General features: G+C 43.7%; 1 protein-coding gene and 1 long non-coding RNA gene across 31 annotated transcripts in view; one reads left to right on the top strand and one right to left on the bottom strand.

The window, feature by feature from the left end:
• LOC138735739 (disks large-associated protein 4-like) overlaps positions 1-26,365 on the bottom strand; it is a 482,104-nt gene that overhangs the window by 203,076 nt on the left and 252,663 nt on the right. Inside the window, exon 6 of one of the 30 annotated variants that reach the window (XM_069884062.1) lies at positions 25,705-25,833. The exons of 28 other annotated variants lie outside the window; for them this stretch is intronic. The gene's annotated coding sequence lies outside the window, so the exon portion shown is untranslated. The remainder of the gene's footprint in view (positions 1-25,704; positions 25,834-26,365) is intronic. One more of the 30 variants, XM_069884066.1, reaches the window with a different exon arrangement.
• On the top strand, positions 46-25,806 carry LOC138735740 (uncharacterized). The gene is made up of 2 exons (XR_011339924.1): positions 46-206; positions 25,399-25,806. It is a non-coding gene; the product is annotated as an uncharacterized lncRNA (long non-coding RNA).

Genomic DNA, 26,365 nt, shown 5'->3' with positions numbered 1-26,365 from the left:
GTTATGTCATCCACAAAATTAATGATGCTGTTGGAGCTGTGCAGTGTGAGTTAGTACTACGATCAGCAGTGGGCTGAGCACGTAGCCCTGAGGTGTGCCTGTGCTCAGAGTGATAAGGCCTGAGGTTTTTCAGCCAACTGGACAGACTGAGGTCTTTTCATCAACAAAATCCAGGATCCAGATGCATAGAAGGGTGCTGAGTCTCAGTGAGTACAGTTTATCCACCAGTCTCTGAGGTAGAATTGTGTTGAAGACCAAGCTGAAGTCAATAAACTGACTGGTATATGAGGCAGTCAGGATGAAGTGAGGGGGGAGTCAGGATGAAGTGAGGGGGGGGTCAGGACTTAAGTGAGGGGGGGTGGTGTCAGGGCTATTTCATTGACTGTGCATTGATTTGGCTAATAAGCAAACTGGAATGGGTCCATTGCTGCTGGTAGGTTTGCCTTGATTGCGATCCATTACCAGTTGCTGAAAGCACATCCATGATTATGATGGTCAGCAACACTGGACATCAGTCATTTAGTCCAACTGCCATCACTTCCTTGGACACTGGGATGATGATGGCTGCCTTGAAGCATGCGGGGACAATGGTCTGCTGGAGTAATATACTGAAGACCTCAATCGGCTGGTCCACACGGTCTCTCAGTCCTGCTGCTTTGTGTGGGTTCACCACGGATAGGATCCTCCGCACTTCAGCTGCAGCTACACAGGGTGCCTGTTCCTCACTGGGGATGGGACTTTCTTCAGTGTTCAGCCCTTCAGGAAGGGAGGCATCATTGTCAATAGCCCACAAGGTTGACTTGTGGTCTGTTATGGTTTTAATACCTTGACCCATGTACCTCATGTTCCAGTGTCACACTGTTGTCTCTGGATCTTCTGGCGCATCCCCGCTTTGTCTTCCTGTTTGCCTGGGAGAGTTCGGCCCTTGCTATTTTTAGTGCCATCTCATCACCTGACTTGAGAGCAGTGTCCCAAGCTGTGAGTAACGCCTGGAACTCTGCGTCTAGTCATGGTTTCTAGTTCGCCCTGGCTGTGTTTGGGCTCTGTGACATCCTCCATATACTTGCCTATGTAGCTGGCAACTGTGCTTGAATACTCATTGACATTGATGTGGTCATTGTAAGTGGCCACCTCCCTGAATCTCCTTCAGTCTGTGGTTCCAAAGCAGTGCCGTAGCTCTGCTGTGGCTTCCCCTGGCCATCTTCCTACAAACTAGTTTGACTCATCTCACCAGTGGTCTGTTTGCAGAAGTTAGCGGAATCGAAATGTGGTCTGAGTTTCCAAGGTGGGGTCAGGTGACAGGCTTGTACGTGCCAGGAATGATTTTGTCCAACCTTATCTAATATGTGCTCTCCTCTGGTTGGAAAGTTAACATGCTGATGGTAGACTGTTTTCAGGTTAATATGGTTGAAGTCACCAATGACAATCATACAACTATCTAGGTGTGTTGCTTGGGCTTCACCGATGGCTCATTAATTGCTTCCCCTCATTTGCAGAAAGAGGAACATAACCCACTCTGATATGGGCCCATTGAAAGAAGTGTCATTGGTAGAACAAGAATAAAGGGTCAGAATTTGCTGGCATAACTGAGCTGTTTTATTTTATGCACATCTCTTGCCTTGAGTGGTTTCTGTTAGACACTGACTTTATCCGCCTTGCTGAGGCCACACATGGCATTAGAGATTTTTAATGATGTAAATGGAGCCATTCTGGGGCTCCGGAGAAAGCTCGGACCATAAAACAGCAAGGAAATCTTTAACAGACAGCTCACCAATTTCCCCAGTTTTGCTCGCTCTCAAGACTGCCAAAACAATGAATGCTTCTGATATTCAGAAGTACTCAATCTATCAAAAGATGTTGAAATGGCCTAAAATCATGTAAAAACTAATCATTTGAAAATGTAAATAATTTTAAAGCTTTTTGACTCAAGCAGAAAAAAAATGCATTTATTTAAACCAATGCTCATCTTCATAGAAATGAATAAGAAAGGTGTTGGCATGGGTTGCTCATAGAGACTTCCCACCTTCTTCTGTGGCTTGGCTTCGCGGACGAAGATTAATGGAGGGGTAATGTCCACATCAGCTGTAGGCTCGTTTGTGGCTGACAAGTCCGATGCGGGACAGGAAGACACGGTTGCAGCGGTTGCAAGGGAAAATTGGTTGGTTGGGGTTGGGTTTTTCCTCCTTTGTCTTTTGTCAGTGAGGTGGGCTCTGCATTCTTCTTCAAAGGAGATTTCTTTAGGCAGTCCTTGTACCTCTTCTTTGGTGCACCTCTGTCTTGGTGGCCAGTGGAGAGCTCGCCATATAACACGATCTTGGAAAGGCGATGGTCCTCCATTCTGGAGACGTGACCTACCCAGCGCAGTTTGATCTTCAGCAGCGTAGATTCGATGCTGTCAGCCTCTGCCATCTCGAGTACTTTGATGTTGGAGAGGAAGTCGCTCCAAGACAACGCTGGTGGAAGCGTTCTAGGAGCCGTAGGTGATGCCAGTAGAGGACCTATGATTCAGAGCCGAACAGGAGTGTGGGTATGACAACGGCTCTGTATATGCTAATCTTTGTGAGGTTTTTCAGTTGGTTGTTTTTCCAGACTCTTTTGTGTAGTCTTCCAAAGGCGCTATTTGCTTTGGCGAGTCTGTTGTCTATCTCGTTGTCGATCCTAGCATCCGATGAAATGCTGCAGCCGAGATAGGTAAACTGGTTGACCGTTTTGTGTGCCCAATGGAGATGTGGAGGCTTCCCACCTAAGGGGTGAGAATTACCACAACTTGGTGCTTCATCAGTGAGGAGCCCAGATTCAGCACACAGTTACAAAGCCAAAATGAACACCTGACTGAAATGATGGGAAATCCCAAGGTTGTTGACAGTTAAACGGAGAATGCCAGCCATCACATATGACACTTCTCCACAGAACCTAAGTTAATGAATGACTTGGTGGGAAATTAACGAAAAGGTCATACTGGCCAACAGAAAAGCTTTCAATGAATGACTCAGTGGAATAGTATAGAATCGGAAGATCCGCAAGTTTACAGACCTAAAAAAATACACCACGCAGCCTCTGATCTTCCTTGTAAATGGAGCAACATTAATGCAACATGCCTAAATCTCTCAAAGTGCCTTCAGCCTATGAAATGCCATATTAACATTGCCAGCGTTTGATTAGCATGTGGCTACTCCATTGTGATAACTCAACTAATCCGATAATCCTTTCACACTTATTTTGTAATAATTATGCACTTAGTTTTCTGTCTTTCTCTTTAATTTGTTTCTTTATGGTACATCAGTCTTTTGGAATTGCCTTGGGTTCCTTTTATTCAAACTCTGGTCCTGATTTATCACAAGTCAAGGCAGGACACTTTAGTTTAGCCTGGTTTCTATACAGAGTACTTAAATAAATGTGTATGTGTTTCAATTATTTGAAAGAAAGAGGGGCTTGTGCTTTTCCAGGACCTTTCATAATCTCTGGATGTCCAAAAGGGATTTAGTGCAAATGCAGTTTGGACATCTCTAATCCGGCGCTCTGTGCTCTGGCAGCTCCCATGGTCTGGCATGTTTTGAATCTGCCGCCATTAGTTTGTGGATCTGGCACCAGGGCGGCGCTGTTGTCCGCACTAATGCGCCAAAATTTGTTTACACTGCACCCAAGTGTTTTGGGGATACAGTCATGTTAATTTCTTATATTCAGTTGTATTTTCACCCTTCAGGATGTCATTCAAGAGACCAAAAGGTGCAGAAGATGGTGCCAGAGCTAATGAGCATTCTTTTAAGGGCCAATTTCTGTTTTCCAGCATTTTCTGTGGTCTGGCAATGGCCAGGTCCCAATGTCACCAGATTAAAGAGGTATAACCTGTACAACTGAGCAATTAATAATTTCCCTGCATATTGCCATTCTGTTTCTTTTGAAAATGAATAATGTACACCAGGAATCATTTTAGCGCAGAGTAAGGGAAGATTGACACAGATGAAAAAGATTTAAAGACAGAACCAAACTTAATATCTCAAGTTAATGATCTCCATAGACACTGACATGCTGAACATTTTCTGCTTTTGATTTTCTATTACGGAGGAGTGAAGTATTGGTGGGATCTGGATATTCTTATGCATGCATTGCAAAATGTTAACAAGCAGACATTGCAAGTGATTAGGAAGATAAATGGAGTATTCGCTTTTATTGCAAGGAGGTTGAAATTTAGAAATAGGAAAACATTGTGATATATGTTTGAGGTACTGGTGAGAACATGCATAAAGTGTTGTGTACATTTTTGGTCTCTTTATTTGAAATATTCTGTCTATCATTGCTTTGAAGGTAGGCAATCTGGGAGGAAAGGGTTGTTCTATCACAGCAACTGAAGTAATTAGATCTGATTGGAAGAATGATGGTCGATCTTACTGAAGCATGCAAGGTCCTGAGGGAAGAGAATCACACAATCATCGAAAATAGATTGAGATGGCGATCAATCAGGCCTTGGACAGGGAGTTCCATAAGTTCACAACTCGCTGAATGAAAAAGTTTCTCCCCATCTCATACCTAAATGGTTTACCCCTTATCCTTATAGTATGATATGAAAGGGTAGATGCCGGAATGTTTTCTCTTGTGGGAGAATTTTATTGAGGGGATAAGATTACTGGATGAGAACATGGTCATTTAAAACTGAGTTGTGTTGGAATCTCTTGCAAAAGGTGGGTGGCATGGTTAGCGCAATTCTGATACAGCACCAGTGATCGGGACAGGGATTCAGATCCTGCGCTGTCTGTAAGGAGTTTCTACGTTCTCCCCGTGTCTGCATGGGTTTTCTCCAGGAGCTCTGGTTTCCTCCCATCCTTCAAAATGTACCAGGGTTTGTAGGTCAACTGGGTGGAGTTGGGCGGCACAGACTGAAAGGGCCTGTTGTCGTGCTGTACGTCTGAACAAATTAAAAATAAAAGGTGGTGAATCTCTGGAATTTTCTACCCTGGAGGGATGTGGAGGCTAGATCTTTCAGGTGTATGTAAGGAAGGAGAATAATTTTTGTAAGATTATGGACTGAGGGCTCTGGAGTACTCTTAAAGAGGAGATATGGCCACGAGCAAATCAGCCACAATGATATTAAATGGCTGAACAGGCTTGGGGCCAAGTAGCCGACTCTTGTTCCTCCATTATGATGTCCTTGTGTCCATCTTTCTTGCAGCTGCAGCATTTTACTTTTGTTGAGTAAATGAACCTTGACTCTCTGTTTTTACACTGACCTTATAACACTTGGTAAGATAGGCAATGTGCAGAATGTCCTCCGACCTCACCTTTCAGGGATCATTCTGAATATTAAAGCCTTACATGGGTCTAACAGAAATCACACCAACAGGCACTTGTGGGCAGGTGAGATAGTCTGCAAGTGAAGGGTAGTGCAGGGGGTAGAGGTCCTGCCTCATAGATCAGTTGGGTTCAATCCTCCACTTGGGTACTGGCTGCAGAGTTTGCACACTGACCACTAGAATTTCCACTGGGTACTCTGGTTTCCTCCCGCCTCCCAAAGGTTGGTTAATCGACTAATATAAATTGTCCCCAGAATGTAGACGAGTGGTGGAAACTTTGGTGGGGGAGGGAGTGATTGATTGATTGAAATAAAATAGGATGAGTGTGGGATTCATGAAAAGATGGGCTGGTAATGTCTTTTTTAGACATACAGCATGGTAACAGGCCCTTCTGGCCCATGAGCCCGTACTACTCAACTACACCCAATTGACCTACAACCCAGTACATTATTTGAAGGGTGGGAGAAAACTGGAGCACCCACAGGAAACCCACACAGACACAGAGAGAACATACAAACTCCTTACAGACAGCGTCGGATTCAAACATTGGCGCTCTAACAGCATTATGCTAACCATGCCTCCCTGGCCGGAATGGTCTCAGTTGGCTGGAACCTGTGCTTCCGTGTAATCTTTCCATGATTCTGAAAGTTTTGCAGGCTCTCTTGATGATATATGGATGAGATACACAAATCTAGATGATTCATTTCCTGAGATGTGATGCAGTTAAATATCAGCCATTTTCTTTGTTTCAAAAATGCTCTGAGCAGAAAAAGCTACTGCTGAAGGGAACTGCCACTTAAACAGTTGATATAGGTGTGGCCAGGAATTAAAACTTGCCATCTCTGAAAATGGTGCATGCTTGCATAATTATCAGCAAGTTACAGTCATTTATTTTGGAAGGCTGGGGGCTGGTGACCACCGCACTTCTTTGTCCCTCCTTGAGGCTTGGCTAAGACGCTGCAAACTTCACTCCGTATCTAGAATGGTGCACAAACAGACAGGGAGTGCATAGCTTGGGCTAAGAGGTCGTCAGGAAATCATTGATGCTTCTGCTAAACTTTATTTCTTCCTTGCTTTCATTTCTTGTTTCTAATTGAATTGGGAACCGCAACAATTGTCAATATTAATGTTGTTGCAGGCCTCATCTGGTAGGAGGATGTTGACTGCAGGAGCAGATGAACTGTGATCATTTCATTTTGTTTTAGAGGTGGAAGATTCTATCAGCTGTCCTGCCTGAAACCTAACAAAGAATACAGTATGCATGATAAATATCCAGTTCTATGGAAGTCAAGCTCTTGATGATTGAGAGCTTGAAGCAAGTGCGCATTTTATCACCAGGCCATACACATATGATTCGCTTTCATAGTAATGTGAGCATCCATTCACTCTGTGAAAATATATCCTTATCTGCTTTGAGGCAATTCAGGGAGATACATTTATGAAACTGTGTTTTGTTGAAAATAAAATGAGTTGCCTTGGGGGGGTTTGGAATGAGACAGCAATGAACAGGATTTGAAAATTACCATTGAGAATGACAGAAACTGGCCAGACGACACTTAAATCTGCAAGACTGTTTTGTTTGCCTGACCTGTTTGTCCTGATGAAACCAATTTATGGTAGTGAATCTCGGCCTCTGTGGAGAAGCTGCAGCGAGCAATGAGATTTTATGCAATGTTTTTCAGCTTAGAGCATCAGTCAGAATATTCTTTCGAAACATACAGTGCCACAAACAAATAGTACTGATTTTAAACAAAGATATGAAGTGAAATAGATGGCCGTCTACATAAGCAATATGCTCAACAACTTAACCATCTCATCCAATACTTTCTCTACATATTATCCTTGTATGAAATTTCTTAATCTGATCCATTTCTTTGGCAATATATTGTGGTTGCTGTGAAATTTCTTGTGAGGTTGATGAGTGATAGAACGACAAATGAGAGATGAATAGCAGAAAGTAATTACAGCAAGCGGATTGCAATTGGAACCATAGAACATTACAGCACAGAAAACAGGCCCTTCAGCCCCTCTAGTCTGCAGCAAACGATTATTCTGCCTGATCCCACTGACTGTACCCAGTCGAGAACCCTCCATACCCCTCCCATCTCCGTACCTGTCAAATCTTTCTGAAATTATAAAATTGAGTCTGCATTCACCACTTTAGCTGGCAACTCATTCCACACTCCCACCATTACCCCTTAAACTTTTCTCCCTTTTACCCTTACCAATGTCCTCTGGTTTGCATCTCACCCACCCTCAGTGGAAATAGCCTATCTACATTTACTCTTGTCTAGACCTATCAATTTTAAATCCCTCTATCAAAGCTCCCCTCATTTTTCTCCACTCCAAGGAAAAAACATTCTAACCTGTTTAACCTTTCCCTGTAACTCAATTTCTCAAGTTGGTGCAACATCCTAGTAAATCTTCTCTGCACTCTTTCAACCTTATTGATATCTTTCCTGCAGTTAGGTGACCAAAACTGCATACAATACTCCAAATTTGGCCTCACCAATATCTTGTACAACTTTACCTTAACATCCCAGCTCCTGTACTCATTATTTTGATTTATGAAGGTCAATATTCCAAAAGCTCTCTTTACAACATTATCCACCTGTGATGCCACTTTCAGGGAACTATGCATCTGTTTTCCCAGAACCTTCTATTCTTCCATACTCCTCAATGTCCTACCACTTACCGTGTATGTCCTTTATTGGTTTGCCCTTCCAAAATGCAATGCCTCACCCTTGTCTGCATTAAATTCCATCTGCCATTTTTCAGCCCATTTTTCCAGCTGGTCCAGATCCCTCTGCAAGCATTGAAATCCTTCCTAGCTGTGCACAACGCCTCTGATCTTTGTGTCATCTGCAAACTTGCTGATCCAATTTACCACATTATCATCCAGATCATTGATATAGATGACAAACAACAATGGTCCCAGCACTGATCCACAAGGCACACCACCAGTCACAGGCCTCCAGTTTGAGAAGCAATCATCCACTACCACTCTCTGGCTTCTCCCGTATAGCTGATGTCAAATCCAGTTTACAACCCACCATGAACACCGAGCATCTGAACCTTTCTGACTAACCACCCATGCAGAAACTTCTCAAGGGCCTTACTAAAGTCCATGTAGACAATATCTAAAGCCTTTCCTTCATCAATTTTCTTGGTAACCTCCTCGAAAAACTCTATAAGATTGGTTAAACATGACCTACCATGCTCAAAGCCATGTTGATTATCTATGATAATTCCCTGGCTATCCAAATACTTGTATGTCCAATCTTTTAGGACATCTTCCAATAGTTTATCTACCACTGGCATCAGGCTCACTGGCCTATAATTTCCTAGGTTACTTTTGGAGTCTTTATTAAACAACGAGACAACATGAGCTACCCTGTGATTCTCCAGCACCTCACGTGTGGCTAAGGACATTTTAAATTGCAATGAAATACAAAATATTAACTGTAATTCTAAAAAGATCGCAACAAATGGAGAAATTATACTTTCAATCATGGCAAAATGGCAAAATCTGTCTTTAAGTTGTTGAAAAGCAGCAATTTTTTTAAAAATCAGAAAACCATTGGAATATGGATTTTGAATCAAATGTGAGAAATATTATGTGAGAGACATGGCCACACCTTCATTTAAATTATGATTTGGATCATTTTTTGTCCCAGGAAACAATATTGCCAAGGACCATATGGATTCTACTGAAAATAAATCATACTGTGACCAGATGGTCATGATTATGTACAATTTTCATTTAAGAATATTGCTTTGGTCAGTTTTAAACCTCTAATTTTTAAAGATATTTTAAAATAAGTGTTTGGCAGAAATCTGCACCATGTGAGCAATTAGTCACCAAAATTAGAACTGCCACAGTTTATTGTAAGAGTCAGAGATGGCCGTTAGTAAACAACCATGACATTAAATGGTGAAGGGTCAAAAAAACAAGCTGTTAATAATCTCCTTTGCTGCAGCTGAGCTCCTGCTTTATGGTATGTTATGTTCTCCAAACCATCTTCCTCACAGGACAAGCTGTGGACAGTGAGAATACTGAACGACCAAAGGAACTGCTCACACAACCATCTGAGACTCTCATAGATTCATGAAACAACATATATATTTATTGTATGGATGAAATACTTGTCCTGCACATGTATTGTTTGTCTGTAAGTGTGTTCTCACACCAACCCTCTTTTCAATCTTCTTCAGCATGATGCTGAACCAAGCCATGAAAGACCTCAACAATGAAGACGCTGTTTACATCTGGTACCGCACGGATGGCAGTCTCTTCAATCTGAGGCGCCTGCAAGCTCACACCAAGACACAAGAGCAACTTGTCCGTGAACTACTCTTTACAGACGATGCCGCTTTAGTTGCCCATTCAGAGCCAGCTCTTCAGCGCTTGACGTCCTGTTTTACGGAAACTGCCAAAATGTTTGACCTGGAAGTCAGCCTGAAGAAAACTGAGGTCCTCCATCAGCCAGCTCCCCACCATGACTACCAGCCCCCCCACATCTCCATCGGGCACACAAAACTCAAAACGGTCAACCAGTTTACCTATCTCGGCTGCACCATTTCATCAGATGCAAGGATCGACAATGAGATAGACAACAGACTCGCCAAGGCAAATAGCGCCTTTGGAAGACTACACAAAAGAGTCTGGAAAAACAACAAACTGAAAAACCTCACAAAGATAAGCGTATACAGAGCCGTTGTCATACCCACACTCCTGTTCGGCTCCGAATCATGGGTCCTCTACCGGCATCACCTACGGCTCCTAGAACGCTTCCACTAGCGTTGTCTCCGCTCCATCCTCAACATTCATTGGAGCGCTTTCATCCCTAACGTCGAAGTACTCGAGATGACAGAGGTCGACAGCATCGAGTCCACGCTGCTGAAGATCCAGCTGCGCTGGGTGGGTCACGTCTCCAGAATGGAGGACCATCGCCTTCCCAAGATCGTGTTATATGGCGAGCTCTCCACTGGCCACCGTGACAGAGGTGCACCAAAGAAAAGGTACAAGGACTGCCTAAAGAAATCTCTTGGTGCCTGCCACATTGACCACCACCAGTGGGCTGATATCGCCTCAAACCGTGCATCTTGGTGCCTCACAGTTTGGCGGGCAGCAACCTCCCTTGAAGAAGACCGCAGAGCCCACCTCACTGACAAAAGGCAAAGGAGGAAAAACCCAACACCCAACCCCAACCAACCAATTTTCCCCTGCAACCGCTGCAACCGTGTCTGCCTGTCCCGCATCGGACTTGTCAGCCACAAACGAGCCTGCAGCTGACGTGGACATTTACCCCCCTCCTTAAATCTTCGTCCGCGAAGCCAAGCCAAAGAAGAAGGAAGTGTGTTATGTCTGGTTGTGTGTTGGCATGTCTTGCATTGAGGATTGGAGAATACTGTTTTGTCCGGTTGTTCTTGTACAATCAGATGACAATAAACTTCACTTGAAGCTATAAATTACATCAGAATTCAAATTCAAATTTATTGTCAGAGTACATAAATAACATCATATGGAAGCCTGAGATTCTTTTCCTGAGGGACCGGCAGAATTACTATATGTGGGTATTGCGATAAGAAAACTGACTCAACGTACACACGTAACAAATAAAGAAATGTAAACAAACTGAATGTGCAATAGAGAGACAAAAAAACTATGAAGTGCACAAGTCAGAGTCCTTAAATGAGCCTCTGATTGAGTTTGTTGTGGAGGAGTCTGATGGTGGAGGGGGTGCAGCTGTTCCTGAACCTGGTGGGGTGAGTCTTGTGGCAGCTAGACCTCTTTCCTGATGGCAGCAGCGAGAACAGAGCGTGTGCTGCTGCTCTATGATGGCAGCATTTCCTGTAGATGTTCTTGATGGTGGGAAAGGATTTGCTGGTGATGTCCTGGGCTGTGCCCACTACCTTTTTCAGAGCTTTACGCTCGAGGGTTTTGCTGTCCACATACCAGACTGTGATGCAGCTGGTCACACACTTTCCACCTCACATATTGTTAGGTCTGCTTTGTTCATGAATGAGTGAGACAAACACCAGGCTGAGTCGAAATCAGGGTTCTTTGTTCTTTATTACCGGATTGTAACACTTGCGACTAACAAAGTTAGTCGGAGAATGCATTCTGCCGTTATCAGCAAAATGGTGATTTTTTATACCCTTGGATACATGCTGAGAACATCATCATATCATTACTTGTCCAATGACTAAAACTGTTGCTATCCTTTCCCTGCTAGCTTCCTGCCTCTCAATCCATCAATGTCTCTCTTATCTTGTAAGTACAAGGATGCATTCTGTTACTCCTTAGTACTGGGTGACTCCTTCTCCGGTCCCATCTCATGATGTTTTACCTAACAGGAGTACAAGGACACCTCCCCTTCTTGTTACTGCCCTGTACAGGGTAACTCCCTACACATTCCCATCTCATGATGTTTTACCTTACAATCTGTAGAAAACTGCCTGGGTTTCTGATGTCATACCTGTGATGATACGCTGCAGTACATCACTCGGCCAACAAGTGGCGTAGAGACACGGCACCCAACCTAATGACATCCCACCACCAGGTGGCCTAGAGACACGGCACCCGGCCTAATGACATCCCACCACCAGGTGGCCTAGAGACACGGCCCCCGGCCTAATGTCATCCGACCACCAGGTGGGCCCAGAGGGCCCATGGTATAAAGCCAAAGTCCCGACCATGTGCTCCCTCTCTCCCCGGGATCACTGCTGCAAGCAGCTAGCAGCCAACTAAATCTATATGTGAATGAAATAAAGCTGTGTTGCCCCAAACAGCATCGTGCCTGTATTTTCCTTTGGTGCAGCCTGCCACAATACCAAACTTCTGCAAACTCCTGAGGAAGCAGAGGTGCATGCATGCTTCCTTCATGATGCTATTAGTGTGTTAGGTCCAGGAAAGTCACACACAAGAACTTAAATTCGCTTGCCCTCTCCACCTCTGATCTCCCAATGATCACTGAAGTCAACAATCAGCTCCTTGGTTTTGTTAACTGTTCGTGCACCATTTGGCCAAGTTTTCAATCTCCCTCCTGTGTGCTAACTCATCCCTTTCCTTTCTACAGCCCACTACTCTTGATATCATCGGCAGATTTATAGATGGTGTTATTGTCATTCTGAGCTACATAGTTAAGGTAAGTAGAGCAGGAGGTTAAGAACACAGCCATTGGGTGCTCCAGTACTGATGGAGATTGAGGAGGAGATATTGTAACAAATCTTCATTGATTGTGGTCTGGAGGTGAGGAAATCCATGATTTAATTACACAGTGGGGTGCTGAGTCCAAGGTCTTGGAGTTTGCTGATCAGTTTGAGGGCATGATGGTGTTAAATGCTGAACTGTAGCTGATAAAAAACACTGATGAATGCATCTTTGCTGTCCAGGTGTTCCAGGGCTTTGTGGAGAGCCAGTGAGATGGCATCTGCTGTAGACCTGTTGCTATGATAGGCAAATATGAATGGATCTATGTCACTGGTCAGACTGGACCTTTAGTACTTCAACACCAGACTTTCAAAACACAATCACTGTGGCACTGGGCAATAGTTATTTAGGCAAGTTACCACACTCTGCTTGGGCACTGGTACGATTGATGCCTGTTTGAAACAGGTGGGTATCACCTAAACACCCATCTGTTCTTCATGTTTAATGTGAGGAGAATTCATGTCCTCTACTATGGTTAGACCAAATCCACTCTGACATATTTAACATCAAATATCTTAAAAAGTTTTACCACTACAAGAAACTTGAGTGCAATGCAGCTGCAGTCTGCTATATCCAATTATTTAATTGTGATGAGAATGTGCCACTTGAACCCTGCCCCTTTCACCATTACAGACATTAAAAATAAACTGCATCTGCCACATTCAAGATATCACCAATCTATAAACATCAATGACCTTTATAACTTCTCATTAAGGATCAACATCCTGAAATACTGCTTTGTCCACTACATTTTAACATTAGCTACAATTTAAATGTCTAGATGCCAAACAGGGCTCTTTACAGCTTGAATATTTTCTTTAGCTTGAAAAATATAAATTAAATTTTGTAAAAGTACAATTAAATGAAGAAGTATTGTATCAAGGAGAAATTGTTATTTCAAATGAATTAGAGGCACTTCTTTGGCTTGGCTTCGCGGATGAAGATTTATGGAAGGGGTAAATGTCCACGTCAGCTGCAGGCTCGTTTGTGGCTGACAAGTCCGATGCGGGACAGGCAGACGCGGTTGCAGTGGAAAATTGGTTGGTTGGGGTTGGGTGTTGGGTTTTTCCTCCTTTGTCTTTTGTCAGTGAGGTGGGCTCTGCGGTCTTCTTCAAAGGAGGTTGCTGCCCGCTGAACTGTGAGGCGCCAAGATGCACGGTTGGAGGCGATATCAGCCCACTGGCGGTGGTCAATGTGGCAGGCACCAAGAGATTTCTTTAGGCAGTCCTTGTACCTCTTCTTTGAAGCACCTCTGTCACGGTGGCCAGTGGAGAGCTCGCCATATAACACGATCTTGGGAAGGCGATGGTCCTCAATTCTGGAGACGTGACCTACCCAGCGCAGTTGGATCTTCAGCAGCGTGGATTCGATGCTGTCGGCCTCTGCCATCTCGAGTACTTTGATGTTAGGGATGAAGTTGTTCCAATGAATGTTGAGGATGGAGTGGAGACAACGTTGGTGGAAGCGTTCTAGGAGCCGTAGGTGATGCCGGTAAAGGACCCATGATTCGGAGCTGAACAGGAGTGTGGGTGTGACAACAGCTCTGTATACGCTTATCTTTGTGAGGTTTTTCAGTTGGTTGTTTTTCCAGACTCTTTTGTGTAGTCTTCCAAAGGCGCTATTTGCCTTGGCGAGTCTGTTGTCTATCTCGTTGTCGATCCTTGCATCTGATGAAATGGTGCAGCCGAGGTAGGTAAATTGGTTGACCGTTTTGAATTCTGTGTGCCCAATGGAGATGTGGGTGGGCTGGTGGTCATGGTGGGGAGCTGGCTGATGGAGGATCTCAGTTTTCTTCAGGCTGACTTCCAGGCCAAACATTTTGGCAGTTTCCGCAAAACAGGACGTCAAGCACTGAAGAGCTGGCTCTGAATGGGCAACTAAAGCGGCATCATCTGCAAAGAGTAGTTCACGGACAAGTTGCTCTTGTGTCTTGGTGTGAGCTTGCAGGCGCCTCAGATTGAAGAGACTGCCATCCATGCGGTACTGGATGTAAACAGCGTCTTCATTGTTGAGGTCTTTCATGGCTTAGTTCAGCATCATGCTGAAGAAGATTGAAAAGAGGGTTGGTGCGAGAACGCAGCCTTGCTTCGCGCCATTGTTAATGGAGAAGGGTTCAGAGAGCTCATTGCTGTATCTGACCCGACCTTGTTGCTTTTCGTGCAGTTGGATAACCATGTTGAGGAACTTTGGGGGGCATCCGATGCGCTCTAGTATTTGCCAAAGCCCTTTCCTGCTCACGGTGTCGAAGGCTTTGGTGATGTAGAGTCCTTTGTTTTGTTCTCTGCACTTTTCTTGGAGCTGTCTGAGGGCAAAGACCATGTCAGTAGTTCCTCTGTTTGCACGAAAGCCGCACTGTAATTCTGGGAGAACATTTTCGACGACACTAGGTATTATTCTATTTAGGATAATCCTAGCGAAGATTTTGCCTGCAATGGAGAGCAGCGTGATTCCCCTGTAGTTTGAGCAGTCTGATTTCTCGCCTTTGTTTTTGTACAGGGTGATGATGATCGCATCACAAAGGTCCTGAGGCAGTTTTCCTTGGTCCCAACAAAGTTTGAAAAACTCATGCAGTTTGACATGCAGAGTTTTGCTGCCAGCCTTCCAGACCTCTGGGGGGATTCCATCCATACCTGCTACTTTGCCACTTTTCAGTTGTTCAATTGCCTTATATGTCTCTTCCCGGGTGAGGACCTCATCCAGCTCTAGCATTAGGGGCTGTTGAGGGAGCTGGAGCAGGGCGGAATCTTGGACTGAGCGGTTGGCACTGAAAAGAGATTGGAAGTGTTCTGACCATCGGTTGAGGATGGAGATCTTGTCGCTGAGGAGGACTTTGCCGTCTGAGCTGCGCAGCGGGCTTTGGACTTGGGGTGAGGGGACGTACACAGCTTTTAGAGCCTTGTAAAAACCCCTGAAGTCGCCAATGTCCGCACTGAGCTGGGTTCGCTTGGCGAGGCTAGTTCACCACTCATTTTGGATCTCCCGGAGTTTGCGCTGAAGATGGCTGCATGCGCGACGGAAGGCTTGTTTCTTCTCTGGCCAGGACGGCTTTGTAAGGTGAGCCTGGTGGGCAGCTCGCTTCTTTGCCAGCAGCTCCTGGATTTCCTGGCTGTTTTCGTCGAACCAGTCCTTGTTTTTCCTGGAGGAGAAGCCCAGTACTTCTTCAGTGGATTGCAGTATGGTAGTCTTCAGCTGATCCCAGAGGGTTTCAGGGGACGAGTCCGTGAGGCGGATTGCATCCTCGAGCTTTGCTTTGAGGTTTGCCTGGAAGTTTCCTCTCACTTCGTCTGACTGCAGGTTTCCAACATTGAACCTCTTTCTGGGGGCTTTACTGTTCCTGGCTTGAAGTGAAGGTTGAGCTTGCAGCGAACCAGCCGGTGGTCAGTGTGGCATTCCGCACTGGGCATGACCCTGGTGTGGAGCACATCTCGTTTGTCTCTTTATCGCACCAGGACGTAGTCCAGGAGGTGCCAGTGTTTGGATCGGGGATGCATCCAGGTAGTCTTCAGGCTGTCCCTCTGCTGAAAAAGGGTGTTTGTAATGACAAGCCGCTGTTCTGCGCAGAGCTCCAACAGAAGGCTCCCGTTGTCATTGCACTTGCCGACACCATGCTTGCCCAGGATTCCTGGCCAGGTTTCTGAGTCTTTGCCGACGCGAGCGTTGAATTCGCCAAGGATGACAACCTTGTCGGCTGTAGGGGTGCGTTGAATGAGGTTGCACAGATCAGTGTAGAACTTGTCCTTTTCTGCTGGTTCTGCCTGGAGGGTTGGAGCATAGACACTGATGAGGGTGATGCGACGCTTGTTTTGAAGGGGGAGTCGCATGGACATGATCCGGTCCGAGTGGCCTGTCGGGAGGTTTTCGAGTTTGGAGGCAATGGAGTTCTTGACCATGAAGCCTACACCAGATAGGCATCGTTCATCCATAGGCTTGCCAGACCAGTACAGTGTGTAGCCCGCGCCGCGTTCTTGGAGGCTGCCTACATCTGCAAGGCGGACTTCACTGTCAAGTCTGAGGAGTTCATGAGCAATGAGGGCAGACCGACGTTCAGGTCGGTGGCTGTCAGCCTTGTCTAGCATGGTTCTGATGTTCCAGCATGCTAGCTTGAGTTTGTGAGCATCCTTTGAGGGGGAGGACGTGGAGGGGGAGGACGTGGAGGGGGAGGACGTGGACCTGTCCTTGGGCCTGCGCAAAGGAGCTTTTAGGTGGAGTGCAATGCGCGCAGTACTGGCCCCACCCTTTACACCCATGGTTCGTGTGCCGTGGCCAAGCAAGCTGGGACGTGGCAGCGAGGTCCTTGGGTCATAGGTTTTATATCGGAGTGGCCTTCTCCTATGCAGGTTTCTTACCCAGGCTGGAGGGGTCTGCCTCCCCTCCTAGGTCGGTCCATACTGCCCGGACCGGGGCCGAGGCCGCCGCTGCTTTCCCTGTGCCCGGACTGGGGCCGCTGCCTCCTTCTTTCTGCCCGGACCGGGGCCTCTGCCTGCCACACTCGACCGAGGCCGGGGCCGCTGCCTCCCCTTAGCTCTCGCCCGGATCGGGGCCGCCGCCGCCTACCCTCTGCCCGGACCGGGGCCGGGGCCGCCGCTGCTTTCCCTGTGCCCAGACTGGGGCCGCCGCCTCCTACTTTCAGCCCGGACTGGGGCCTCCGCCTGCCTCACTCGACCGAGACCGGGGCCGCCGTCTCCCCTAACCATAGTCGTGGTTATCCCTCGTGGTTGAGGATGATGGCCTTCGTTCCATTGATCCACAGAGCGAAGACACCTGTGCACGTATTTGTTTAACGTGTACTTGATGTTGCACTCCAAGAAGCACACGATACTTCACAAATCAACCAACTAATTCCAATGGCATGAAAACTGCAACGATTGGAGCTGATGGATTTGTTGCAGTCTTTGTCCACCTTCTCAACTGTTGAGTTCAGAGTAACTTCGTCCGCCTGGATGAGGACGTGATGGATTATTCTTTGTCAGTGACCTCAGCCTTGATCTTAATGCCATGGGTGACCCTAGCAGGAGCATAGTTCCAGATGACATCGCTCTTGGGATCTCAGGACCACACAAGTTTCTCTACTATGACAGGGTGACAATCCATCACCATCGTATCAGGAGTGTATACCACAGATACAATAAACAAATTGTAAGACAATCGATTCCTTACATTGAATATGAGTTTCTGGCATAAGTTTTCCCCATTTGCTAAAACTTAGCAGTATGCTTGACAATCTTTACATAAGGTAATTTTAAGTGGAAGTGTTTTTCTCTATCTCCCTCAACTAAATCTCTATCATTTATAAGATATCTACAATTTTCGTCATTTATTTTTTCAGAGAATTCAGGTAACACCTCTACGTACCATACTTTTTCTGCAATATCCTCCTACACTTTCAATATTTTGGTTCAGAAAATGAAGGCCATAAATGTTCGCACACACATTCCAAATACAGTCTAATTAAGGTTCTATACAAATTTAAATGACCAATTAGTGGTAATTCTGTCTCGCCTGCACGTTAAAAAACAAATCTCAGGGTTGCATGTGATGTCATGCATGTACTCAGGCAATAACTCTGAACTTTGAGTATTATACACTGCCCTATGTAATTGCAGCATAATCTCCAATATTTGTATTCAATTCTCTCTGCAATAAGAATGACATTCTGTTGACTATTCTCATCACTTACTGTCCCTGTGCATCAGCCCTTTGGAATTATGCACCAGTTAGGAAAAAAGAGGAAAAGTAAATTGAAAGAAAAACACAAGTAAATGATCTTTCTGAAAAATAGTATTCCAAATAGTGCCAATTCAGTAGTTAGATTCTATCTGCAAAACTGGACAAATTTAATTATGTTCTTCGCTGCCCATCCCAACCTCCTCCTCTTCAGCAGTGTAGTTTGGAGAAAGGTCTTGAACAGCATGTCTCTGAGAAAAGGCTGGGCAATGTTCCATGGAAGCATTTCACAAATTTTCACTTAGAAGCTGAGAGGGTATCTACCGGTATGTTTTGCTTCAGTCATATACATTGAAACAGGACTCCAGGAGATAGTCAGCTTCCTAAAACTCTTGGCGCTAATGAATATGAAGTGAACGTTCTATCTCAAACTGCAACATTTCTGATCTTGCAGACACAAATCAGAAATTGGAATTTAAGCCTTTGTTATAATTAAGAGAAAATAAAAATCGCCGGGTCAAGATATCAGAGTTAGTTCTTTCACACTGCGTAGTCCAATGATATAGTTAAAGGCTGATTTATTAGCTTCTCCTATTCATGTAGGTATGAAACAAACTAATTATATTATAAATATACAATATGTTCTTTCATATAATAAACCAAAGATCAGAGACAAAAACAGTGCTAAAAGCTGATATTTGCTCAAAATTATTTGAGACACACGATTTAGCAGAATCAGATCTAGATGTATATGAACCTTATAATTTCAGATTTGTGTCAAAGTTAAAGCAAAAATGATTTCTCCCTGTAAGCCATACTATTAATCACATAACATGACAATAAATGTCCTTTCCCATTTCGTGGGCTCCTATCTTTGAAATGATTTGCAAAATGTGCCGTCTGATGCAAAATACACATTGACGCAGAGCAGGAGTGAGTTTTTTTTTTATTGCCTGGGGTTTTGCCGCTGTTTACTTTAGTGCAGTCACAAACGACTGCAGTAAAATACTGGAAATGCCAAAGCAACTAACAGCTTTGTCAATTTATTTCCGCCCAGAAAACAATTCCAACAGATCTTTCCAATTCTGATTCTAACAGGCCGTGGTGACACTTGCTGTAAACTTGTTTTCTTGCTCATTATTTTGCAATGCATAAAGAAACAGAAAATTTCTGTTTGTCTTATCATAAGGCTCTTGAATAACACAAGAGACACATAATTTTGTCATAATAAAAGGCTACATTGCTGGGGATACTCAGCAGGTCAGGCAGCGCCTGTTGAGATGAAGAGAAGGATGATGGCTGAATACTCCAAGTTACTTGCTATTTCCATTTCTTTTGTATTGCATTTTATTGATTTCAATTTACATTTGAATGATCTTTCTGAAAAATAGTATTCCAATTCAGTAGTTAGATTCTATCTGCAAAACTGGACAAATTTAATTATGTTCTTCGCTGCCCATCCCAACCTCCTCCTCTTCAGCAGTGTAGTTTGGAGAAAGGTCTTGAACAGCATGTCTCTGAGAAAAGGCTTGGCAATGTTCCATGGAAGCATTTAAAGTTCGTTAGGAAACCAGGTGTACTCACTTGAGTGTTTGTGCAGACTTCAACCACTGATACTGGCTTCAATTTGGTTTGAAATAAACCGATTGAATTAAGAAAAGCCCCGTTGATTTAATTCCTCTGGCCTCTTTCTTCACCCACATTACTCATTTGTACCTTTGACAAAATATATTTTAAAATTGTTTTTCAATCTAAATTACAATGAGAAAAGGTGTAAACATGAGAACAGAACTGAATTCTGAGATGCATTGAATTTAGTAAATGGATACCAACCATGAGAAGCTCTGAACTATCTGTTATGGGAGGTACAGCAATTCTAAAAGGTTGCCTACTTTGTTGTTTAAAGCACTGTCCTGCATTTCTGCACCACCAACACACAAGGGATAGTTAAGTTCAACAAGAAAATCTGCAGCTGCTGGGGCCAAGTGAATACACAAAAGTCCTGGAGAAACTCAGCATCCATGGAAGAGAAGGTTAACCAACATTTTGGGCCTGGGGCCTTTGTCAGGAATAAAGCTTGAGAGTAGCAGGGATAACGGATGGGCAGCAGGAGAGAGATTCTTACAGAAACTCCTTTGAAGAGGAGAACAACTTCAGAGGAGGCATTCCTCGAATAGACCACAGTGGAGCAGACGAATGGAGTTAAACAAGAACATCAGCAGGTGCTTGGGTCAAGCACCAGACACAAATGTGCTGGAGAAATTCACCAGGCCATTCAGCCGCCATAGGAGGTAAAGGCAGGGTTCAATCTCGAAAAATTGTCTACTATTTACTTCCTATGGATGCAGCATGAACTGCTGAGTTTCTCCAGAATGTTGTGCATTGCACATGGGACAATTTCCATCTCTAAGTTCTGTGCAGGAAATCTGAAGAAATTCTATAAAATTTGGAGATCACAAGCATGCCATCTCAATTATGCATCTAACACACATTCCACTGTTGCTACTGGGGAGTAGGCGACCCTGAATTATACCAGATCCTTACAAAGCATTTAAATAATATAAACTAGTATAACATTAGAAATTTGAACACCTCTTGCAATATATTAATTTGAAGACATTGTTCAGAAACAGGTTTGAAGATTGAATGACTTAAAGGATAGAGGATTGGTTAACCAATAGAAAGCAGAGAGTTGGGGTACAGGGATGTTTTTCTGGTAGGCAATCAGTGGTGCGTGGTGTGCCACAGGGGTTGGTGCTGGACCTGCATCTGTTCACAGTATTCATAAATGATCTGGAAGAGGGGATAGAGTGTAGTTTGCTGATGACGTGGAAAAGCAAATTGTGCAGAGGATTCGAAGATTCTGCAGACAGATATAGAGTGGGCAAGGACTGGCAGATGGTGTGCATTGTGAGGTTATCCACTTTGGAAGGAAGAATGAAAGATCAGAATATTATTGCAAATGATTGCAGCATGCTGATGTACAGAAAGATTTGGGAGTGCATGAATCACAAAAGGTTGGTTTGTAGGTGCACCAGACTATCAAGAAGGCAAATGGAATGTTGGCCTTTATTGTTAAAGGGATTGAGTTCAAGATCAGGAAGGTTATGCTGCCAACTGCACAAAGTTCTGGTGAGGCTGCATCCGGAGTATTGCGTGCTGTTCTGGTCTCCTGACTTGAGGAAGGATGTACTGGCTTTGGAGGTGGTGCAGAGGAGGTTCACGAGGTTGATTCCAGGGATGAAGGGGTTGGCCCATGAGGAGAGATTGAGTTGTCTGGGGCTGTATTCGCTGGAATTTAGAAGAATGAGAGGGGATCTTATAGAAACATATAAAATTATGAAAGGCGTATTTAAGGTTGAGGAAGTTAAGTTGTTTCCATCGGTAGGGGAGACCAGAACCAGGGGGAATAGCCTCAAGATTCAGGGTAGTAAATTTAGGACAGAGGAGGAACTGTTTTTCCCAGAGGGTGGTGAATCTGTGAAATTTGCTGCCCACTGAAGCGGTGGAAATGACCTCAGTAAATATATTTAAGACAACGTTAGATAGATTTCCACATATTAATGTAATTAAGGGAAATGGGCAAAAGGCAGGTAGGTGGAGATGAGCCATCATCAGATCAGCCATGATCACATTGAGTAGTGGAACTGGCTTGATGGGCCGGATGGCCGACTCCTGCTCCTACTTCTTAGGCTCTTATGATTTACTCCTGGTTTGATTTGTGTTATCAATGATTATAACCCAAGAACCAGGTGCTAACAAATATATAATTTGATGTTAGGCCATCAAGAGACTTCAAATGTTCATCCAAGTATGAATACATTGGACAGGATCTTTTTTATGTTATAACACTCCTGTGCACCTGCCTCACTTACGTTCAATGGTCTCAGTAATGTTTAAAACGTAAAAGTACATTCTCTGTAGGAAAATTTGCATCCATCAGAGAAGATTAATTTAAAGTGGAAAAATGTGTATGTGTAATGCAGATTTTGTACTTAATTTTCATATCAATTAACTGGTGGAAAAATGTAATGGAAACATTTTGGAATGTAACAAATAGAAAATGTAATTTTTTGTAGGTTTAAGCATAAAGATTGCTAGCTGAAATTCTAATTGCAAATTAAATATCCACCTATTCATTGTCATTTTTATTTCCATGGCAGTAAAGTGGAATATGAGATTATGGGACTCAATGGAAAATGAGTAAATTGCTATGTTTAGTAAAATATTTCCTGAGGTGCGAGTCCAGGATTCACACCACATCACATTAACTCTAATAAAGCATGGCACCATTTGGTGGTAACATTTGATTTCTGTTCCTTTTTGCTCATTTCTGAGACCTGGGTGTTTCTGGCAGGGGCAGCCCTCACCATCCTTGAGATGGGAGTGACGAGCCATCTTCTTAAACATTTTCCATGATTCTATTTTGGGTATGAGAGATATGGAGGCCAATGGTCCAAGTGCAGGTCATTGGGACTAAGCAAAATAATAGTTCTGCATAGACTAGATAGGCTGCAAGGCCAGTTTCTGTAATGTAGTGTTCTATCTGCAATCTATGTGGTGAATGCTGTCTGGAGGGAGCCTAGGATTTGTAGTAGCCATGATGCAAGCCTACAAGCCTGGCTTATCTTAATTTATTCAAATGACATCTTGACACAACAGAATGTTCTGTTAGACCATTTCATCAGATAGAGAGTCATAAACCACCATGCAATGGCCCTATTGTCACACAGACCAGATCTGGAAGAGATTATTTCATTTTTTTTTAAATTAATGTCACATAAGATGTCAGATTTCCTTCCATTACATACACCCAATGACTGGTCTTCACAACCGCCTATGGCAACAATTTCCTCAGATTTGCCACCCTTTGGCTAAAGAAATTTCTCCGCATCACTGTTCTAAGCAGACACCCTTCGATCCTAATGTTGTGCCCTCTTGCCCTAGACTCTCCCATCATGGGAAACAATCTTTCAATAATGAAAATCCCCCCTCATTTTCCTACATTCCAATGAGTACAGGCCAAGAGTCATCAAACGTTCCTTTCTTTCCTGGAATCAAACCTGCTTGGTCTACTCACTGAAACTATCCTGTCTTTAAAAATTAATTATCATAATTAAAATCATCACTTCCCAAAATAAAATTTGAACTTGCATCACCGGATAAGTTGATAAGACACTGGGTGAGACCTCATGGAGTAGACCGAGCAGGTTTGGTCTCCTCATTTTAGAGGGTGTGCTGACATTATACAAGGTTTAGAGGAGGTTCATAAGGATGATTCCAGGAAAGAAAGGCTTATCCTATGAGGAACGTTTGATGACTCTTGACCTGTACTTATTGGAATGTAGGAAAATGAGGGGGGAATTTCATTGTTGAAAGATTGTTTCCCATAGTGGGAGAGTCTAGGACAAGAGGGCACAACTTTAGGGTTGAAGGGTGTCTGCTTAGAACAGCGATGCGGAGAAATTTCTTTAGCCAAAGGGTGGCGAATCTGAGGAAATTGTTGCCACAGGCGGTTGTGGAGGCCAGTTCATTGGGTGTCTTTAAGGCAGAAATTGATAGGTTCATTATTAGCCAGGGCATCAAGGGTAATGGGGAGTGAGGCTGATCGGGAGAACAGATCAGCTCATGATTGAATGGCGGGGCAGACTTGATGGGTTGAATAGCCTATTTCTGCTCCTATGTCTTGTGATTTTATGGTCTTGTAAAAAATGAAAATGCAGGTTAGATAAAAGTTAGTAGCAGACAAAAAGTCTGTGGTCTGAGTAGCTGATACTTTCTCTCATTCTACAGATGCTGCCAGTCCGGAAATGCATTTTCAGCAATTTGTTTTATCATTTATGATATCCAATGTCAACTTTTAAAAAAATTTTCAATCAAGTCAACAAGCCCTTGGGTCATTGTTTTGCAAACACAACCCTTTCTAATAGAAATAAAATAACTTCTGTGGATCACCCTGATACATTGGAATAAGGCAAAAGAGTGGTGGTAAAAACATATCAAAATGCTGGAAGAACTCAGCAGGTCTCACAGCATCCATAATACACATAGAAATACTGCAGGAACTCAGCTGGTTTTGCAGTGTCCAGAGGTGGGAACATCAGCTAACCATCATTCAGTTCACCCTCATTCTCATCAATTGACTGAGGTTGATGTTGGTATTTTGATGATGCTTCTCCACCGAGTTTGTGGATGATCCAAAGTCTCGATAATTTACAAGGTTCTGCAGAAATGCAGCCAAAATAATTGCAGTGAAATTCTCAATGATACAGGAGTCGGTGAATATTGTTAATGGCACATCTGCCCAGTAATCTTTTCTACACCTTCGGGATTGGATGTAGAAACAGGTTTGGAATTAGTAAAGTAATTCATCTTGATATATCCATTATGTCAAAGTGAAATATATCTATTTCACGTCCATCCTGACATTATCAGTGTGAACAGTGGCTCCAGGTTCATTCTCCACAAAACCTCAACAGAAAGCTGATCACTGTCTTGGCTCATACCCCAGTCTTGTTTTAGTTTATGAATAAATTTAAGATTCACCTTTTAATAGTAAAATAATGATTTACCCCTGACAATCAAAAGCTGCAAGAAAACAGGAAAACACTGAACACTCTTAGCAGGTTAGGCAATAGCTCTATTTCAGGCCAAAGTTTCCTTGTTTGAGTTGGGAAAGGGAGAAATGAAATCAATTTTAAGTTGCGGAGAAGGCAAGAGAAGGATCGATAGGACAAAGGAAATTCCCTGAAAAGGTGAGGTCAGGGCTATTGCGATGAAAAGCTGTTGACAAACCCTTCTGGCTTATGGATTTAAGCCAGAGAGAGAGAGGGAGTGAGTGAGTGAGTGAGTGCACTCATGCAAGAGAGACTGTGTGTGTGCGGACAAGAGAGAGAAAAACAGAGAGGTGGGGGAGAAAGAGAGAGGACAAAATGCAAATAGTCAAGCAAAACTACAATCACAATGCCTGCAGACTTTCCCAATTAACTCCAACAAGCAATGGCAAAAGTTTCAAGTTCAGGCCAGAGCAGGAGGATTTTCTTTCACCCTTTCCATCTGCCTCTCTGCAACTTAAAACTGACTTGTTTTCACTTTTTTTCCTGGATCAAATGAGAGGTCTTCAACTTGAAATGTCAACTCAGTTTCTCTTTCCACAGATGTTGCCTAACCTGCTGAATATTTCTGACATTTTCTGCTTTTATTAATGATTGACCTTTGCTTGTCTTGTAGGCAACCCACCCCAACTTGGCGTGAGTCCCTTGACCGCTACTGCCAGCAACCTGCAGCCTGTGTGGGATGCTTGCCTCGAGTCGCCAACAACCTGCTACCTGTGTGTTTTTCAGCCTAATAGCCCCTCACTGGTCCACCAACCCTGTTCCCGCCACCATCTATCTCCATCTGCCTGCCATCCCCTGTTTCACCTGGTTCCATTGTTCATCTACCAGCCCCAGACTCACTTCTCCCTCTCATCTTTTTATATATGCTCCCTTCCTCCACACTCTGTCCTGATGCAGGGTCTCAATCTGAAATACTGACCGCCCCTTTGCACCTATAGATGCTGCTTGATTCCTTGAATTCCTCCAGGAGTTTGCTTTTTGGCTCCCGAATAAACCTTCTGTGTCTCCATACAGCTTTCAATCTTGTTACATTCAAAAGTAGCATTTCCTGGAAGTAAAACTTGCAAAAATGAGGTATTCCCCTTAATATATGCAATATTTTGAATCTTTCTTGGCACTTAATCATTTAACAACTAAAAGTGAACAATATTATTCCCACTGTTTTCAGCAAATCCCTGAACAATGTAATCTATTTCCTTGAATGTTTTCCATTGAATGGACTTTTCACCAAGCAAATCTACCCATTTTTTGTTTTTACATTAGTAAAAACTCAGAAGAGATTGAAATGATATTCCAGTCAGAGCTCGAAACACAGTTAATTGTCTGATCCATACCACAGCCAGATCATTGGTAATCAACTCACAAGTGGAGTAGGTATCATGAAATGTTACATTCACTTATCCTGAGGAATGCTTTTAAAATGGCATTGTTGCAACATTTTCCATAGTTCTATGTACGTTTTATATTTTTATATTGAAACATACCAAATGGTGTCACACCTCATTACATACTGTCTATATACCATTCCTCAAGTCAGAAGCATTTCTATTCTGGACCAACACTAAACTTCAAGGTTCACT

Source organism: Narcine bancroftii, chromosome 6 (assembly GCF_036971445.1).
Source record: "Narcine bancroftii isolate sNarBan1 chromosome 6, sNarBan1.hap1, whole genome shotgun sequence".
NCBI classification, from domain to species: domain Eukaryota; kingdom Metazoa; phylum Chordata; class Chondrichthyes; order Torpediniformes; family Narcinidae; genus Narcine; species Narcine bancroftii.
The sequence above is the reverse complement of the archived record's forward strand: the minus strand, read 5'-3'. Positions and strand labels throughout refer to the sequence as shown.